Source organism: Anomaloglossus baeobatrachus, chromosome 11 (assembly GCF_048569485.1).
Source record: "Anomaloglossus baeobatrachus isolate aAnoBae1 chromosome 11, aAnoBae1.hap1, whole genome shotgun sequence".
NCBI lineage: Eukaryota > Metazoa > Chordata > Amphibia > Anura > Aromobatidae > Anomaloglossus > Anomaloglossus baeobatrachus.
The window spans coordinates 62,034,629-62,055,956 of NC_134363.1; the positions used below are offsets into that span (position 1 = coordinate 62,034,629).

General features: G+C 43.7%; 1 protein-coding gene across 8 annotated transcripts in view; it reads right to left on the bottom strand.

Annotated features, from left to right (window-relative positions):
• LOC142256609 (galactoside alpha-(1,2)-fucosyltransferase 2-like) overlaps window positions 1-21,328 on the bottom strand; it is a 254,802-nt gene that overhangs the window by 56,352 nt on the left and 177,122 nt on the right. Inside the window, exon 1 of one of the 8 annotated variants that reach the window (XM_075328381.1) lies at window positions 8,742-8,863. The exons of the other annotated variants lie outside the window; for them this stretch is intronic. The gene's annotated coding sequence lies outside the window, so the exon portion shown is untranslated. Of the gene's footprint in view, window positions 1-8,741; window positions 8,864-21,328 lie in introns of those variants that run through there. 8 annotated transcript variants of the gene reach the window in all.

Consider the following 21,328-nt stretch of genomic DNA (forward strand, 5'->3'; position numbering starts at 1 on the left):
ACACAAAAGGCTGCAGGCAGCTACACAAATGTGGAGTCCTCTGTTGTTTTTAGCTTTAGATATAGATAAGCATGTGAGGACATTGTAGGGAAGTTTAGTAAAACCTCATTTTTGTCCCTTTCATTTTTTCCACACATTCTTCCAAGAGACTTAAGCGGGCTTTACACGCTACGATATATCTAACGAGATGTTGGCGGGGTCACGTCGTAAGTGACGCACATCCGGCATCGTTAGTGATAGCGTAGCGTGGGACAGCTATGAACGAGCAGAAATACTCACCTTCTCGTTCATCGTTGACACATGCTCATATTCTAAAAATCGAACGTCCAGTTGTTCAATGTTCCCGAGGCAGCACACATCGCTCCGTGTGACACCCGGGAACGGTGAACTGCAGCTTACCTGCGTCCTGCCGGAAATGCTGAAGGAAGAAGGTGGGCGGGATGTTATGTCCCGCTCATCTCCGCCCCTCTGCTTCTATTGGCCAGCCGCTGTGTAACGTCACTGTGACGCAGAACGTCCCTCCCCCTTCAGGAAGTGGATGTTCGCCGCCCACAGCGAGGTCGTTTGGAAGGTAAGTACGTGTGACAGGGGGTTACAGCATTGTGTGACACGGGCAACAAATTGCCCGTGCCGCACAAACGATGGGGGCGGATGCGATCTCAAATGCGATCGCGCAACATATTGAAACGTGTAAAGCAGACTTTAACATTTTCTTTTATTTTTTCCATCAACATAAACATATTTATATATATTTTTTTCTTTTACTTTATTTTTTAGTTTTCTTAGGGGACTTGAACCTGTGATTGTTTTGATTGTTCGCTCACTTGTACTATATACTGCAATATTATATTGTGAAACCAGGGTCTCCTATGGAGCTGGGCTTCACAGGAGCACCAAGATGAGTGATAGGGGTTGCCCCCTGCCATCATAACCCATCAGTTCCTTGCAATTACATTGCACCTAAATGACAGCAGCATCTAAGTGGTTAACAGCAGCAATCGGAGTTCAGTTCCGGCCACTGCAGTTAGAAACAGATACCAGCCTTTTTATATAGCTGATGGCTACCCGGTGTGGGGGGGAGCTCATATCCTGAGCCTTCTGCACTCATGCAGACCCCTTCCCAGTACATTGATTCACACCCTAATGTGGGAAAGGGTTAAGGTACAAAAACAGTAATACTTAACAGGTATAATTTTGACTGACTATGTAATAAACTTGCACTATACATGTTTTTTGTAAGAAAAAAACAAAACAAAACACAAGTCTACTTGTTTTGGTACTATATATTTTCTTTTTGGTGAACTAAACAACTTTAACAGTACAGTGCTGCTGAATATGTTAGTGACAACACCAAAAACACAATCAATAAAAGTGGGAAGATAGACCACTTAGCATAAGACACCAAGAACATATGCAATCACATATTACAATTAAATCTTTATTAAATAGATAAAAATGTTAAAATAAAAAACATACAAAAAGAATGTCTCTAAAAAACAGATCCCCTCAAAGGGTAGATATTATATTGGAAACAACTAGCCAAACAACTCTCCATATAGTATAAATACTGACTACAACCGGACCAGTCAATAATAACCGCATGGTCATATATACAAGTAATGCATGGAAAAACGTATTTAGCAAAGTGACAAAGTAAAAACACAAGTGTGTTATGAGATATCAAATAGAAGTCACATTATGAACACATAGCTGTACAAATAAGGTCCTATGGTAACCCGCAATATACCTATAAGAGAGTCAGCAGGAAGAAGGTAATGGCGTCCCACACACCCAACGCACGTTTCGTATTAGCAATGCTTTTTCCAGCAGAATATATTAATGATTTATAAATATATTTTTTATTTTTCTTAAGCACTCGATCATTCTATAATGCTGAGTGTTATGCTTTTACACTGAGGCTACTTATTAATATATGCCTCTTGGATGATGCACTAACCTACAAAACATTTTCTATAACTTTTGAAAAATTTACATAGGGAATGGAAAAAAAAGAGAAAGGGAAGGAGGAAGGGAGGACAGGATGGACAAAAGAGAGACAAAGGAAGGATGAAAGAGGGAGAGAAATGAAGAATGAAAGAGGGAGATAAAGGAAGGATGAACAAAGGAGAGAATAGAAGGCTGAAAGAGGGAGAAAAAGGAAGGATGAAAGAAGGAGAGAAAGGAAGGATGAAAGAATGAGAGAAAGGAAGGTTGATAGAGGATGACAAAAAAAGGATGAAAGAGGGAGTGAAAGGAAAGTTAAAAAAAAGTAGAGAAAAGATGTATGAATGCAGTAGAAAAAGGGTTTGTTTAAAAGAACTGAGAGTCCTCAGTAGTTGATACCTTTTAATGGCTAACTGAAAAGATGGTAATAATTGCAAGCTTTTGAGACTACTCGGGTCTCTTCATCAGGCATGGTATAACACAAAATCTGAAGAGTCACATATTTATACACAACAGGACATAGAATGGAGCAGTAAAAAAAAACAACAAGTTATGTGAAGCAGAACTATCACTATGGCAAGGGGGCAAACTGTTTTGGCCATAAATATTGTTGTAGTTCATAGATAAGCAGTGTGAAAGTTTTATTGTCCTCTGATTGGGGTGTCTGGTCCGGGCTGTGATGCCCCCGGATAGTCTGCGGAACACATTTCTTAATTGATGTAAAAAGACATAAATCCATGTGACACATTCATTCCTGCTCTGAATGTGTCAAAGGTCATCATAAGTTTGTATTCCCAGACTCTCCTGTCTCTTTGGGACTTGAAATTTCCTTTCAATACCAGCAATTTCATGTCCATGATGCTGTGGTCTGGGGTGCAATAGTCATGATGAACAAATCAGACTACATGAAGGAAGCACACAGACAACTGATGGACACACGCTAGTATAAAAAATTGGAGTCTGACCCTACACAGGACTATTACAAGGAACTTAACAAGTTGGCCTCTGGGCTGCCTGACATATCCATAAGAACTGATGAACTGATACCAGTGAGTCCAAGAATAGGCACATTCTACATGCTTCCCAAAATTCACAAATCTGGAAATCCAGGAAGACCCATCATTTCATGTGTGGGCACCCTTACTGAACAAGTCTCTGGATGGGTAGAGGGTATCCTTAAAACCTTGGTAAGGGATGCAACCAGCTACATCCAGGACACTACTGACCTATTGAAAAAACTATCAGCAATAGGTCCTCTTCCAGAGGGAACCATCCTTGCTACCATGGATGTGGAATCCTTGTACTCGAATATTCCACACCAGGATGGATTAAATGCTTGCAACATTTTCCTGGAAAATACAGGAACTGATGCCAATTCTGTGGTGAAACTTACAAAATTCATCCTCACCCATAATTACTTTGCATTTGACAATAACATATCTACAGGAGACTGGGACTGCAATGGGAAGCAAAATGGCACCACAATATGCAAATCTTTTCATAGCCAAGCTTGAGAGTGACTTTTTATCCTCTTGTCCTATCATGCCTCTGGCCTACTACCGTTACATTGATGATATTTTAATCATCTGGACAGAGTCTGAGGAGCAGCTGAAGACCTTCCATGAACACTTTAATCAGTTTCATCCCACCATCAACCTAACACTCAACTACTCCAGCACGGAAATCAACTTCTTGGACACCATCATTAAACTACGGAACAATGAAATAGAGACATCCCTGTACAAGAAGCCAATTGACCATCCAACATACCTGAAATGGGACAGTTTTCATCCAAAACACATAAAAAACTCTATTGTATACAGCCAGGCCATCAGGTACAATCGAATATGTTCCAACACTACAGATAGAGACAATCACCTTGAGGGCCTCAGAAAGACCTTTCTGAATCAAGGCTACCACCCAAGAATAATTGAAAACCAGATTGCAAGAGCCACCAGAATATCAAGAAACCATCTCCTACATTAAAAAAATAAAGAAGAAAAAAACCGGGTACCTCTTGTAATCACCTACAATCCTCATCTGGAGGTGTTAAGAGGAGCTGCACGGAAACTACAACCATTACTGCAAAAAGATGCCCGGTTAAAATCTATTTTTCCAGACCCCCCACTTATGTGTTTTAGACAGCCCGGGAATCTAAGAAGCATCATTGTCAGAAGCTCTTTGTCCTCTCCAACACCAACAGGAACATTTCCCTGCAACCAGAAAAAATGTAAGACCTGTCCATTTATACTGACAACGGACAAGATAAAGATTCCCAGATCACATCAGGACTACAAGATCCCAGGTACCTTCAGCTGCACCACAACCAATGTGGTGTACTTAATTATATGTACCAAATGTCCAACTGGGGGTCTGTATGTAGGGGAGACCGGACAACAGCTCAGGACAAGGATGAATTCTCACCGCCACACAATTAAGGAAAAAGGATGGATCTACCTGTGGCCAAACATTTTTGTAACCCAGACCACAGCATCATGGACATGAAATTGCTGGTATTGAAAGGAAACTTCAAGTCCCAAAGAGACAGGAGACTATGGGAGTACAAACTTATGATGACCTTTGACACATTCAGAGAAGGAATGAATGTGTCTCATGGATTCATGTCTTTTTACATCAATTAAGAAATGTGTTCCTCAGAGCATCCGGGGGCATCACAGCCCAGACCAGACACCCCAATCAGAGGACAATAAAACTTTCCCACTGCTTATCTATAAACTACAACAATATTTATGGCCACAACCGTTTGCCCCCTTGCCATAGTGATAGTTCTGCTTCACATAACTTTTTTTTTTTTACTGCCCCATTCTATGTCCTGTTGTGTATAAATATGTGACTCTTCAGATTTTGTGTTATACCATGCCTGATGAAGAGACCTGAGTAGTCTCGAAAGCTTGCAATTATTACCATCTTTTCAGTTAGCCATTAAAAGGTATCAACTACTGAGGACTCAGTTCTTTTAAACAATTTTTTTTATCTCTACTGGCTAACACGGTACAAAGATATATTTTACCTGTAGAAAAAGGGAGAATGAAAGAGTGAGAGAAAAGAATGATGAAAGCAGAATATAAAGGAAGAGGGAGACAAAGGAAGGATGAAAGAGGCAGAGAAAGCAAAGATGAAAGAAAGAGAGAAAGGAAGGATGAAACAAGGAAAGAAAGGAAGGATGAAAGAAGGAGAAAAAGGAAGGATGGACGAGGCAGAGAAAGCAGAAAATGATGACATCCAGACCAGCAGTCACTTGACCCTGCCGCCCAATCAATAGCAATGGCGGTCAGGTATTGGTCCTTGGAAAGTCACCATCCTGGGATCAGGGGCTCTGGCAGAAGTTATGTATCTATACATTACATATTCAACAATTAATCTAATAGTGGATGTCAAAACAGCCTGGAAAGTCATGTTTATGGATTGGATTGTCTGCCTCCTTTGCATTGCGGTTATGACTCTTTTCAGGCAGTTTGCATGCAGTGTTTAACACTTTCAAAGCCATCTAAGTTATAAGAATATTCATCAACATTTTTAAAAAAAAAATAAATTCATGAATAACAATATGGTTAATGGCAATCTTTCGACAGCCTCCCATTGCTGCCCTATCTGAAAAAATAACTATATATATATATATATATATATATATATATATGTATATATATGTCTACAGACAAGACTATAAGTAGCCACTACATGAAAAGTCATTTCTGAATAATATAACTGTAAACTACAGGCTATATATGGCTGGATCATTTGAAATTCAAATTTACGATGTTCCGAAAATGTGATTTCTGCAGTGTTTGTAACTGCCAAATTGTAGATATTGTAACTAGTCATAAAAAGAGAGGGAGAGAGAATTAGATAAAAAGAGAAAGTGATTTTAAGGATGTGTCATTTGATTACAAATAAAGTATAAATGGTTTCTGACGCTACTACCCGATCTCTCGCCCTATTGATTTGAAACAATGTATTATTGAATACCACTGTCATTGAATTGCAGTTGTTCTATATATTACTGACTGCAGTATTTGGCAAATGTTTTGAGGGATTGTCTCCCTGTCCCAATTGCTGAGCTGTAACGTCCTCTCACTAGCCTAAAATCACCCTAAAATGGCTGCTGAGTTCCCTGCTTAGACTTTTCTACAATGTCTTAGAATCCCACTGATTGGCTGCAGTAAATCAAATGATATATCTGCTGGGCAGAGAGGGACAGTCCATGCGGCCCCACAAAACATCATCCACCTTCTCTGTGATGACTCAAAAGTGAGTAATTTTTTTTTTGCCATCAGAAAATTCCACTGAAATTTGATCTTTTGTAAATTGATATACTTATCTGTACTAAAAATCCAATAATAATAATAATATCAGAATAGAATGATATTATTAGTATTAGGCTTCCCAGAAATATACTTTAAGTCCAGTGTTCGGTGAAAAAAAAATGAACGAATGTTGAGACAGTGGAAATGAACATTTTTTTTTTCACTGACCAAGTGTCAAGAGTTAAGCAATCACAGGACAGGGGTCTCTAGGCTGGCCCTCAGACTTGAAATCCTACGCTGTACTTATCTTAGAGGTAGGCTTGATGGTAGCCAGGTCCAAGCCCCCAGCGTGTCCCTATCTCCTGTCTGGGCCCTAATCTCACTCCGCCTCTCCCACACCCTTGGGGCGGGCTGGATAACACAATGACAAAACCCTACAAAATGACATGGACTGGGGAGAACGGAAGCTCGTACACACAGCACTCAACACATACAGGAGAGACAATATGTGTACTGGGGGACAACGAAAAAGAGGAGGAAGTAATGCACAACAGGGGAACGCTCACACCACTCAAAAGCACAAGACGGATCACTATAAACAAGATAACCACAAAGACCGAAATCGCCGGAGCTTATGCTGAAGCAATCATTGGCACATAAAGGAAGGAATCTGTGCTTTAAATGGGGGGGGGGGGAGGAGAGACAGCTGCACATGGCAATTATCAATCTAAGGTCTTAGGTCCTGCTCACCAGTTTGCAGGAATTAACTACTGTAGAGCTGAAGAACAGTGGATCTGAATCAGCCGATGCCCAGCTCTGGCTGAACAATCCAGAAGCCTCAGGTTGCTTGCCAGTCTCTGTGGTGTGTACAGACTCTGATGATGCCGTGCCAGCAGGTGTGTGCAGAGCTGAACATCGCATGACGCCAAGTCACCATGTGAAAAAAGTCGCAGCATGCACTAATTTCTTCCTTGTATCATATGAGTCTCACACATTCACGTCTATGGGTACGCAAAAAAGATCAGATGTCATATAGAGCTATAGCATAGCATCCATTTCTTTTACAGATACATTGCAATTCTGTAACATAAAAAACTGTCAATGGTCCTGTAAATTATTAACTGCTGTTGTAAAAAAGGATTTGACCCAAATAAGTGAGAAAAAAATAACAAATATTATTATTGCAATATTATATTCTAATAATATAGTAGTCTTTATAAAGCACTGACAAGTCATCGCGATTTGGTGACAAAAATAGTTACATAGTTACATAGATTGAAAAAAGACCTAGGTCCATCTAGTTCAACCTTCCTCCACCAGTTCTACATTTAGTCCCTAAGTCACTTATAACCAACAATGTTTTGTGTACTGAGGAAATCATCCAGCCCTTTTTTGAAAGCTGTTATAGTATCTGCCATTACTACCTCTTGTGGTCGGCATTCCACAGTCTGACTGCTCTAACTGTAAAGAACCCTTTCCTATTTAGCTGCCGGAATCTCTTTTCTTCCAATCGCAGTGAGTGCCCCCTGGTCCTTAGTATTGTTTTTGGAAGAAATAAGTCATGTGCCAGTCCTTTATATTGACCACACATGTATTTATACATATAAATGAGATCTCCTCTGAGACGTATTTTTTCTAAGCTAAACATATCTAACTTTTTCAACCTCTCATCATATGGGCGGCCTCCATTCCTTGTAGTAGTCTAGTTAGACACCTTTGAACTGATTCTAACTTCTGTATATCCTTTTTAAAATGCGGAGGTCAAAACTGGATCCCATATTCCAGATGTGGCCTTACAAGTGATTTATAGAGGGGTAACAATACGTTGGGATCACGGGATCTAATCTCTCTTTTTATACACCCTAAAATCTTCTTTGCTTTAGCAGCTGCTGCCTGACATTGATGCTGCTGCTCAGCTTATTTGTAATGAGAATACCCAACTCCTTCTCCTGTTCTGTAGTCCTGAGTTTACATCCATTTAATGTATACGCAGCTATAGGATTACTCCGTCCTAGGTGCATTACTTTACATTTATCAACATTAAATCTCATTTGCCAAGTGTCTGTAAAGCATCACAAATCTCCTGTGTTATATCTGTACAGTATATAAATTATTGGCTGATTTCATTTACGGTAAGATGACTTGTGTGCCCTTCTATTTATGTGCGGTTTATCCGGCGCAGTATATCACCAAATCATTCAACGCTTTCTCACATTACTAACATCACAAGCTGATGTGTTAGAAAGATCTGTATTTTTTCCATGGAGACACACAACCTTTCCATTCCCCTAGGATAAGTATCTAAGGAATGTACGTGATCCCTAATTAAAGCCCAGAGATGTTCTACGCCCTGGAGAAGGCGCAGTATCTGAATTGGTAAAGACACACTTCCTTAATAACCGAAGAGAGAAAATAAATCCTAACATTGCATAAATAGCAGGAATACTGTAAAGTTTTCTGTTTCTCCTTTTGTTCAAGAGTAACATGCAACAAATGAACTAATATTAATAAGACCGGGGAGAGACGTCTTACCCTTCAGGATCTGGATAGGAGCATCGTACGGCGGCTGCCTCGTTCCTAGACCATCTAGCTACCTGTGGGAAATGGCAGGTGGAAGTCTTGTACCGTGACAGGTGTAATAAGATTATGTCATAAAAAGGAGAGCGGCTGTGCGGCTCCCTACTGGCACTAGGTGTCAGAGTCATGCAATTATAGTATTTTCAATCAATCCCTTGAATCAGCATCATATTTCAGCATCTGTTTTCTTCCAGTATTTCTAGTTCTATTTTTTTTAAGGGAAGGCATCATCAGCTATTGTTCTATTGAACAATAAAAGTGTATATAGAATAATGCTGACTAAACGTGTTCAACAGGATATTATTTTTCTTTTCCTAAACACTCAAGCCACACGGGATGAATAAAGCACCATTCATGGTTTAGGGGTTTTTTTTACACCGCTTTAAATGTAAGCCCCCCACCCCGTCTTACACTCCCCTTACAGCGTTCTCATACTTTACCAACCCCACTCTGATCCCACGGCGCCATATTGTGCCCAGAACTTATGACTGGCTCAATGCAAGTTTATGAGAGCCAGAACGAGGTTCTCATAGACTTGCATTGAAGAGTGACCTCCGACGTGCTCTATGAAACAACTAGGAGCAGGGTACTGCACCAAAGTTTCCTTCAAATGACCAGACAACCCCTGAAAGAACTGACACCGGATCGTTCCAAAGGGTGTCTATTGCTCACTTCCGGTACTCCAAGCAGTACTCCTTAGCCGGCCGTGCCCCCTGCTGGAGACTGCAGAGATGGAATTCCGCAAGGGAGAAGCTGTCAGGATCACCATAGACTAAGGCCAAGGTCGCAAAAAGATCATCTTCAGACCACAAAGCAACAGAATCGTCCGGCAGCGAAAAGGTCCAGGACTGGGGATCTCTCTCCAACAGGGAGACTTACGATCCCCTCCCACTGTTTCTCACTCCCCAATGAATGAGAGTGGAGCTTAAAATAAAGCCTGCATGTGCCTTCAAAAATTTAAAACTTGTCACACCCCCCAGAAAACCTGTCTGGGAGAGCAACTTTAGGTTCAGGCAGCATTTGACTTGCCACCAACAGACCCACCATGTGCTGCAAGATGCTGCACAACCTGTGTCCGCATCTTCACCACCTCCTGTGACAGGATCAGCAAAAGCTAAGCTAAAGGCGCCGCCTTAGCCATAAGGGTGCTACAGAAAACGTTGGGCCTGTTATTATGTCATGAGTGACTGGAGAACATACTGAAACCTATACTGGCCCGAAGGCTGGAGCCCCTGCGCTCACCCTCACAACTGGAGGTACCCTTGAAGGTAGGGAGGTCCAGGCCTTCAACCTGACCCTATCTCCTCTCCTTGTCCCTGATGGTAAGACCCCCCCATCCACAACCCACCACCCAGGGGAAAGAGGGAAGAACAGAAGTCAACAACCCCACTGACAAAGCTAAAAGGGGTAACAATGACTCATACACATGGCAACCACACACAAAGGAGCTGCTAAAAGTGCACAAGGGGAAACAACATAAAAGGGGGGAAGTAAATAGACTACTGGTTAACTTCCATACCATAACAAGCACACCACGGACTGCTGCAGCCTGCACTAATGCTGCAGCAAAAAAGCACACCAGAGAGTGGATCTCTCCAGCTCCTTTCTCCTCCTGGCCAAGTTTCCAAATGATTGAAAATAACCGGCACCCTCTGCTGGCACCACTCTCCTTTAGCAAGGAGATTCCGTGTGCAGACGTGGCTTCGGGTAGGGTGTATGACACTCACTTGCTGCTTCAGGCCAGTGTCTATCACCCCTGCTGCCAGTCGTTGACGCCGTCGGATAGTGAGGCCCGGAAAGCTCCAAGCTGACAGGCCAACTGAATACTCTAAAATACGGTGCCAGGAGGCAGGCCACAGACCACCAGGCAGTATTGCAGGGGACAGGACCCAGACGAGCTCCCCCCAAGAGGGCAGCGGCACCCAGAGACTTGGTTTACTATGTTGTCAGTGTCTACTTCCTTGCTGAGTGAGTACCTGATTAACCCCTGCAACCAGCGAGACTGCGCTCCCCCTGCACCCAATACCACCATCTGGGGTCCCGGTGCCTTCCCCTGCCCCCCTGCCCATGGAGGGTAACGTCATCTAGCTGCCCCACTCCATCACCCCCCCGGGTACTCCCAATGGCAGCGGCGGTACTCCCTATTACCGCACACCACGGGTGGCGTCACGAACTATTCCTCTCCCCTGTAAATACCCCCTTCTTCATTAGGGTGTGACCCTGATCCCCCGGGTCCGGATTAGATCCCTCGAGCCACGATTAGCGACGTCCGGATTCAAGTGGTTCGACTTCTGCTGGGGCGTTACACATCCCTCCCGGAAAAAGCGGTTTTCATACTGCGAAACGGCCGTTGGAGGTCCCCCTTCATTTCCTAGCCTAATGATATAATTTATGTTGCGGCAAGCATGACGATCACCTGATGCTGGTTGCATTACATGTATATGTGTGTGTACTTACTACTGATTTTACTGCCTGTGATTATCTTTGCCTTAACGGGAACCTGTCATCAGAAATGTAGCTATAAACCTAAAAGTTTCCCCCTCTGCAGCTCGTGGGCTGCATTCTAGCAGGTTCCTGTACTTTTTGTGGCCCCTTTTAAACCAAATTAAATACTTTATAAACTTGTACCTTTTGCTATGTAAATTTTGTAAATCGTCCATGGGGGCGGGCTCTCTGCTGACCGTTGCTGTTCCTCCAGCACATTGACGCCGTCCCTCCACGCTCCATTTCATCCAGCAGGACGCCGCCCACTGAACCCGAGGTGCCGCCCACGCCAGGATCGCTGGTGACATGTGTCACAAGCACGAGATTATGGGCGGCGCTGTGATTGCATCGCAAGTGCCCGCCCATAATCTCGTGGACGCGCTTTCCCCCACTGCCTCCAGCATTCTGCACAAGCGCTCGCCGGTCAAATGACCTGACGTTACCTCCTACCCATCTTACCCTGCAGCAGGGCAAGATGGGAAAGAGGTGACGTCGGGTCATCTGGCCAGCAAGCGCTTGCGCAGAACGCTGGAGGAAGAGGGGAAAGTACGGTCATGAGGTTATGGGCGGCACTTGCTGATGACACTCACAGTGCCGCCCATAACCTCGTGCCCGCGCAAAATGTCACCAGCGGTCACACAGTGCACAGTCCCGCTGCAGTCGCACAGCGCATGCGCGGGACCACGGGCGCCCAGAGGCGGCGTCCTGAGATATGAAATTCAGCGTTGGGGGGCGGTGTAAATCTGCTGGAGGAACAGCAACGGTCAGCAGAGAGCCCGCCCCCATGGACGATTTACAAAATTTACATAGCAAAAGGTACAAGTTTATAAAGCATTTAATTTGGTTTAAAAGGGGCCACAAAAAGTACAGGAACCTTGCTAGAATGCAGCCCACGAGCTGCAGAGGGGGAAACTTTTAGGTTTAAAGCAAAATTTCTGATGACAGGTTCCCTTTAATTGTATACCCTATGAGCCTTGGACAGTGATAGCTTTACCTCAAGTGTACAGTTTTTCTTACCTAAGATATTGTTGTTTGAGATTCTATTATCATCTGTTGCCACTTATTTTTTGGTCCAGGTGACCCTTGTTAGACCCACATTGGTCTTGACTGCCCTGAACCATTTTTGTACTTTGTGATATTGTTATCACCTTGATTTATAACTTTTTTGACTATATACATTCTTTGGTTTTTGTATTCTGATTGCATTTTTTTGCATGGTTTTATTTTTGACCCTAGCATATGCATATTTCATGATATTTTTTATAATAGTGTTTTCTATACAAAGATTGTTCTTATATAGTAATTTTTGTATTTAAATACCCATCACTTAGGCACTTTAGAATCGATTTATGTATTGTTCATACTGCTACCTATCCTGTGGTTCATGGGATCCCTGTGTTTGTTCTCCATCCCCTGCTTTCATGTCTTTTTCACTACTTTTTACAATTTAATAAATTATTCCTATTTCATGTAATTGCTCCTTTTTCGTTCTTTGTTAAACGTGTAACATTTATAGCTGATTCTGTCCGAAAATGTTGTTTGTTTAATGTCCAAATATCCCAATAGAGCCAGTATTACCTATATCTATATATATAATTGCCTTATTCTGTCTGTCTGTCTGTCTGTCTGTCTGTCTGTCATGCTCCGAAATTGTGTCCTTACGGTGACACAAAGCTGATTGGCCGCTGGGCTCGCCATGGCCCCGCCCCCCCACACGGATTGGCCTCTCGCCCCGGCTCTCTGCAGGCCCCGCCCCCCTCACGCAATGCACGCTCGCTCTGGCCCAACTGACACGGAGCCGCGACTCCCAGGTGAGTACACACACACACATCAGATCACACTCACTCTCACACATCACATCCACACACTCACAACATCCTGGGATATCGCTTGCTTCTACACCGGCTCCGTCAGGATCCCAGCAGCGCCACACATAACCTTGCGATGCTGGCATCTTGACGGAGGCCGTGAAAGCTGGTAACCATTATACACATCGGGTAACTAAGGTCCCTTAGTTACCCGATGTGTATCATAGTTACCAGTGTACACCGGCTCACACTCACTCTCATACACACCTCACACACATATCACATCGCATCCACACATCAAGGTCCTGCAGCGGCGGAAAATACAGACACATAACAGCACACACACACACACACACACACATACACACACACAAATCAGATCACACTCACTCTCACACACACATCGCATCCACATACTCACAACATCCTGGGATATCGCTTGCTTCTCGGCGGCGATACTGTGCTGTTAGCTTCCAGGACCTGCGGGAGGATCACATGGCCAGAAGCATGTGATATCCCCGGATGTTGTGAGTATAAGCGCGTATGTGCGATATCGTCAGTGTCTGTGTGTGTGAGTGTATGCGATCGGGTGTGTGTGTGTGGATGCGATCGGGTGTGTGTGTGTGGATGCGATCGGGTGTGTGTGTGTGGATGCGATCGGGTGTGTGTGAGTGGATGCGATCGGGTGTGTGTGAGTGGATACGATCGGGTGTGTGTGAGTGGATGCGATCGGGTGTGTGTGAGTGGATGCGATCGGGTGTGTGTGAGTGGATGCGATCGGGTGTGTGAGTGTCGGCAGAGGAGCACGGCGTGCTGGAGGAGGCTGGGAGCAGAGAGGCTGATCATGGGGAATGCTGGAAGGAGAGAGGCTGATGCTGGGGGAGGCTGGGAGGGGGAGGCTGGGACGAGGGAGGCTGATGCTGGTGGAGGCTGATGCTGGGGGAGGCTGGAAGGAGAGAGGCTAATGCTGGTGGAGGCTGATGCTTGGGGAGGCTGATGCTGGGGGAGACTGGGAGGGGAAGGCTGATGCTGAGGGAGGCTGGGAGGAAGGAGGCTGGGAGGAGAGAGGCTGATCCTGGGGAAGGCTGGGAACGGGAGGCTGATGCTGAGGGAGGCTGGAAGGAGAGAGGCTGATGCTGGGGGAGGCTGGAAGGAGAGAGGCTGATGCTGGTGGAGGCTGATGCTTGGGGAGGCTGATGCTGGGGGAGACTGGGAGCGGAAGGCTGATGCTGAGGGAGGCTGGGAGGAAGGAGGCTGGGAGGAGAGAGGCTGATCCTGGGGAAGGCTGGGAAGGGGAGGCTGATGCTGGGGGAGGCTGGAAGGAGAGAGGCTGATGCTGGTGGAGGCTGATGCATGGGGAGGCTGATGCTGGGGGAGACTGGGAGCGGAAGGCTGATGCTGAGGGAGGCTGGGAGGGGGAGGCTGGGAGGAAGGAGGCTGGGAGGAGAGAGGCTGATCCTGGGGAAGGCTGGGAAGGGGAGGCTGATGCTGAGGGAAGCTGGAAGGAGAGAGGCTGATGCTGGGGGAGGCTGGAAGGAGAGAGGCTGAGGCTGGGAGGAGAGAGGCTGATGCTGGGGAAGGCTGATGCTGAGGGAGGCTGGGAGGGGAAAGCTGATGCTGGGGAAGGCTGGGAGGACGGAGGCTGGGAGGAGAGAGGCTGATCCTGGGGAAGGCTGGGAGAGGGAGGCTGATGCTGGCGGAGGCTGATGCTGGGGGAGGCTGGAAGGAGAGAGGCTGATGCTGGTGGAGGCTGATGCTTGGGGAGGCTGGGAGAGGGAGGCTGATGCTGAGGGAGGCTGGGAGGAGGGAGGCTGGGAGAGGTAGGCTGAGAGAAGAGAGGCTGATTCACAACACACCACACACACACACACACTGGGAACCACAAACAACTGCCCTACACAGACACCCACACACACAGACAACGCTGCACACACACAACACCCAACACACAAACACCGCGGCACACACAAATATACGCACATACCGCACAACACACACATTGCACAAAACATACCTCCCCCAAAACACACCACACACCACACACACACAAACCGCGCAACACACACACACAACGCTACAGACACACAGCGCTCCACAAACAAAGCAACACACGCAACACACATACAACACCGCTCTCACCCCCCGTCACACCCAGACAACACCCAGAACATGTGCAGCGCCTACACAAACACTTGGTAACTACACACAACAACATCTCTATATATATATATAACAAAAATCATACATGAACTACACAATACGTAAATTCTAGAATACCCGATGCGTAGAATCGGGCCACCTTCTAGTATATTGATAAAGTTCTAAAGTGCTTAAAAAAATACACATAAAACATATAGAATACCAAAAAAGAGGAAACACATACTGTGCAAAGGATTTCTTGCACTTCCTCAATTTTAACAATAGGAAACTTTATTTTAAAGTATATACAAAACAAATAAAACATATAAAAGTGAAGTTACAGTGTTCAATGGGCTGGTGTGTAAATTCTTAAGGGCAAACTGTCATGGGATTCATGTTGGCCAAAGAGCGGGCACAGTTGTAGCTACGTATACATAGTTTAAAGCAGGGGTGGGGAACCATTTTACTGCCGGGGCCATTTGGAATTCTTGACCAACCTTCAGAGGCCGCATTAAATTATCAACTTGAAACTACCCTGCTATATTTGGTCAAAACATGACTTAACTCACATCTACTGTGGTGGCTGGAGCGGCTTCTCGTTGGTGCGGTTGTAATGTTAGGTGATATTGATTATATTGCTTCTCACAACTGCTTTTCCAGGTTTGTCTCGGTCTGGAGAGGCTGGGGGCATAGACATTGCAGGAGACACTTTGGCATACACATTACAGGAGATGCTGGGGCACATAAATTACAGGAGACACTGGGGGTACACACATGAAAGGAGGGGCTGGGGGCATATACATCAAAGGAGAGGCTGGGGGCATATACATTACAAGAGAGGTTTCAGCTGAGGACCACAGCTGAAGAGAAGACTAGACCGGCTAAGTCTCTTCCCAGTGTTGCTGCAGATGATTGACAGGTCTCTTTATGTACGCAAGAGGGACAATCCAGACAGGGACAGAGCCAGACTAGCTTCATCCACAGCTATGATCCCCAGCTGGATCTTTAAAGTAAATTTAAAGTAAAAATATAATGGCTATAATTATGGAGCCAATCTATAATTTATGCTACCCATGGTTTTTGCAGCACGAAAATATAGTGGCTATAGTTATGGAGCCAATCTCTGATTTATGCTACCCATGTTTTTTGCAGCACAAATCAGCTCACAGGTTCCCTTTAAATGTTTTATTGGTTTTTACTAGGTTTTTGTGGTTGTGATATAACATTCATATTGTTAAGGTTTAGGAAGTGCATCAAATCCTTTGTACTTGTCTTTTTTGGATTTTATTGCTTTTTTACATAAAAAGCTTATATATATTTCTGTCACATGAATATAAAATACATTTATTAACTAGAGCGGAAAATCGTACCTATCCACATATAGATTTATATCAGACAAGAGAAAACTGAAATCCTTTTTCTCTCCACCCATGTATATTTAGCACTTTGCAACAATCAATTTACAGCATCAATATACTTACATTATATGATGTGCTTCTCTTTGTAAATTAAAGTGTACATTGAAAATGAAAGCATGTTCAATACTTATTTCATCCACTGTATATATAAATATTCAAAGTAACTATATTTCTAAAGGTGCTATTGACATGAATTTTTCACCAGAGGTTGGTAACAACCCATCCAATCCACACAGGTAAAGTGATCAAACCAGGTCAAGTCAATAAATTAAGTTTTGTGTAATAATAAAAAATAACACAGGGAAAAAGTATTAAACACATGAAGAAAGAAAGGTGCAAAAAAAACATGGAAAGTCATGATACCAGCTGAAATCTATCATTTATTACAAAGCAATTCTGCCACTTAGTGACAAATATAAGCTGGTTCAACTAATGACCTTTAAATAGGTCTCATTACCAAGGTGCCACACAACAAACATCTCATGATGGGTAAAACCAGTAAGGAAAACATACTGATGGCATTGGTTACAGAACAATTACAAAAGGTTACAGAAAGAGAGGTAAAAAAGCCATGACACCAGATGACATCTTTCAGTAATTAGAAAGCAATCCTGCCACTAGTGAAAAATAAGATCAGCTGATTCAACGGATGGCGTATTAAAAGGTATCTCATTACCAAGGTGCCGCACAAGAAACATCTCTTGATGGATAAAACCAATGAGCTGTCTCAAGACCTTCACAACCTTACTGTTGCAACACATACTGATGGCATTGGCTACATAACAATTTCTAAACTAATGGAAATTCCAGTGAGCAGTGTTGGGGCCATAATTCGGGAGTGAAAAGGACATGTCACCATACACCGGCCACAACCAGGTTCTCCCCTCAAAATTTTATACAAAAGAGTTAAAAGATTTATTGATAGAGTTGTCCAACAGAGAAAGGAAATAAAGCTGCTAGAATGTTCCAGCCGATCACCTGACCTGAATTTGATAAAAATGTATGGAAGGAACTAAAGTTCAGAGTACATAGAAGGAGCCCATGGGACCTTCAAGATTTGAAGAATATTTGTGTGTAAGAATGGTCCAAAATCCTACCTGAGCAATGCATGAGTACTTTCATAAATAAAGGATGTCTTTTGAAGCTTCATTACCAACAAAAGGTTTTGTATGAAGTAACAAATACATTTCAGTAAGTATGTTCAATACTTTTTCCTGTATCATTTTTCTCATTATTAAGCATAACTTAATTTATGGACATTTATAGTTTGATTAATGTGCTTGTGTGGATTGGTTGATAAAGATATCTGGTAAGAAATTTATTTACTTCTGTTGACGTTTGCTATACTTATTTCACCCGCTTCATCTATCTATCCATCCAACTATCTATCTATCAATCTTTCTATCTATTGAGAGATATATATATATAATTTGTTTATATCCCTGCACCTAGTATTTCTTGCCATCACTCTGCATTATGGGATATTGTATATAATATCGCACTATTAACAGTCTGTGTTCTATTTACTTGGGTTTTGTGCAATAGTTGATTGTATTCGGTAGGTATCTTTTTCCTATTTGTATTGCACTTAGCAATTTATTTTGTCAGCAGACTTTTGCTATGTACCGTAATTTGAACATAGCAGGAGATGGAACTCAAAAACAGAGTTCAATGATGTGTCATGTATTACCCTGTGTGCAGTTTACTTATAGTGAAGGTTTTATCACCTGGGATTAACATTGCCCGGACTACATCAGCCTGACCACACCCCTCACCTTTGATTAGCAGCTCACTGTCTCTAGACTTTGTACATATAGAGCCTGATGTGGACGGGTTATCTTTTTGAGCTCTATTGCATTATTAAGTCTAAAAACTCTGATTATGTCAAAACCGCTACACCCAGCAATCTAAGTGATATATCGTTGGATTCAAGGTTTCTTTTTTCTACATTATGCTGCACTTAGATGAGGTTGTAAAAACCTGCTGACAGATTCCCTTTAACAGCTAAACTGGTGCCATTCCTCCAATGTTGGTGGTCAAAGGGCACTGTTATGTAACATGACGGCTTCAGCCTTTACTAATCTCCTTGGAACGAAGTTCCAATTGGCTACAGCAATCATGTGATATAACTTTCTCAAGTGACCACCAGGAGAAACAGCTCTGACATCAGAGGAATGGTGCCGGTCTGGGAGGGAGGTGTGAATTTATATTTTAGATGTTAAGAAAATGTTTGTACGGTGGTGGACAACTCCTTGAAAACTTGAAACACAAACTGTGCTCACCTAACCAGATTGACAACTTCTCAGTGTCCTACTGAAATTTCACACTATTCAATACAAGTTGCAGCTGTCAGTCTGGTTGGATGGACAAAGAATGTATAAGCCTGGGTAAGCGCTCTTATTCTTTAGCTGAACTCAAAAAATGTCCATTTGGAATATCAGGATCATACAGGCTTTTCATTCAGTCCCATTGCTCCCGGTGTATAGCCTACGGCCCCCCCACCCTGCCCTCTACCTTTTACTAACATGGGACAAAACAGGGAGTGATAGAAGCCTTTACTGGTAGAAGCCTAACTGTGAACCAGAGACCGTGGCCTTTCTTAAGGGTACTTTACATGCTGCGATATCGGTATCGATATCGCTAGCGAGCGTACCCGCCCCCGTCTGTTGTGCGACACGGGCAAATCCCTGCCCGTGGCGCACAACATCGCTAACACCGTCACACGGACTTACCTTCCCAGCGACGTTGCTGTGGCCGGTGAACCGCCTCCTTTCTAAGGCGGCGGTTCGTGCGGCGTCACAGCGACGTCACACGGCAGCCGTCCAATAGAAGCGGAGGGGTAGAGATGAGCGGGCGGAAGATCCCATCCACCTCCTATCTTCCTCATTGTCGGTGGACGCAGGTAAGGAGATGTTCGTCGCTTCTGCGGTGTCACACATAGCGATGTGTGGTGCCGCAGGAACGACGAATAACATCGTACCTGCAGCAGCAACGATATTTGGTAAAGGAGCGACGTGTCAACGATCCACGATTTTTGACGTTTTTGCAATCGTTGAACGTTACTCCTTGGTGTCACACGCTGTGATGTCGCTAACGACGCCGGATGTGCGTCACTAACGACGTGACCCCGATGATATATCGTTAGCGATGTCGCAGCGTGTAAATGGCCCTTAACTGGCAGCCACAGGGCACCAGTCAGCATCCGGTCTCACTCAATGGCAGGATTCAGATTGGTGGTGAGAAATCCTGAGGGAGGGAAACCCATCAACAACCTCAGGGTTTCCTCGCATCCCGATGCCAACTGGAAGGGTCCCGGTGAAGCCTTGGATGCCAAAACTCGCACGCTCCTTTGGTGATCCTCTAGGCGAGAAGTGCCCTCCACATCATTATGCTTTTTGTACAAATTTCCTAATCCAGTGGTTTCCCACTGCTCTTTGGAGGTTTGGCACCCTCCCCTGTAAGATTAAAATGATATTTGTTTCTTATTTAGTCTATCTTATAATTCCTGTTTAAAATGGATTTGGATAGTGGAGAGGTTGCTTGATTGAGTCAATCCAATGATGCGTTTGGCGTGGCCACAATTGGTGACAATACTATGCATAAGATAACTACAGAGCTTATTAATTTACATAAGCGTCTAACAAAAACATATTGGAACTGTAGAAGTCTAGAGGAATATAAAAAACTGAACATCATACCCAGGGGACTTAGGGTCCAAATTTTTCCAGCTTGGTTGCTAGCCCTAACTTTAAGACATAATGGGAGAAGGGCTTATTTAGAGATGCTTTTGGAACACGATTAGGCCCACATTTAGGTACCTCAAGGAGGAAATTAAAATAAGGGAACAAGAAATCAATAAACAAGATTCACATAAGGTTGTTATACCTTTTCAGAAAAGTCTAAAATTGACCATTGAAACCTTTGAGAAGAATGTGATCAATGGAAAGAAACGTAAACTCCAACGGGACAAGTTGGACTGTGAGAACAATAGAATCTATAAATAGTCCCATCATGGCAATCCCAGAATGTTGAACCCAGGAATCCTGCCATGTCCTCTACCCCTGCTGAATCGTCATCTAACGATTATTTGTCCTCAAAGGCCAACGACCCCGAAAGCGAACAAGCAGGGGTAAGGTTGGATTTTCCAAATGCAAGAAGAAGAGAGAGGAGATACCGGCAATTGTCTTCAACATATTGGAGGCAGACTAAAAACATTGACAGCTTCTGTTGATGAAGGTAACCTGCAAATTATTAATTTGTCCTCTTACAATCTATCAGCTCTTGAGAAAAGCCTCCTGACCAGTGGTTTATTTTTCTCACCTACGAGCAAGCTGTACAAATTTATTCTACCTAAAAACCTTTATCTTTTCTGCAGGCAATTGGTGTTCAAATCGCTTTACACCTAACCAACCCTTATTGATTCATTACCAAAGGATAAGAGACAGGTTTTTCAGGATTTCATGGAACTTCTCGATGAGAACCAAAGTAAGCCAGATAGGCATCCTGGATTTACAGGTATACTCTTATCCCAAGCCACACCCTCCTTTAATATGTTTCTGGCAATCCAGATCTTTTTTTGATAAGACCTGTAACCTTTTTGCCAAAGAACATAAGGCGTTGTGTGGCCTGAGGAAGAACGATTTGTTCTTAATCAAGGAGGTAGATAAAGGGAGGAATATTTTCATCTGGCAAA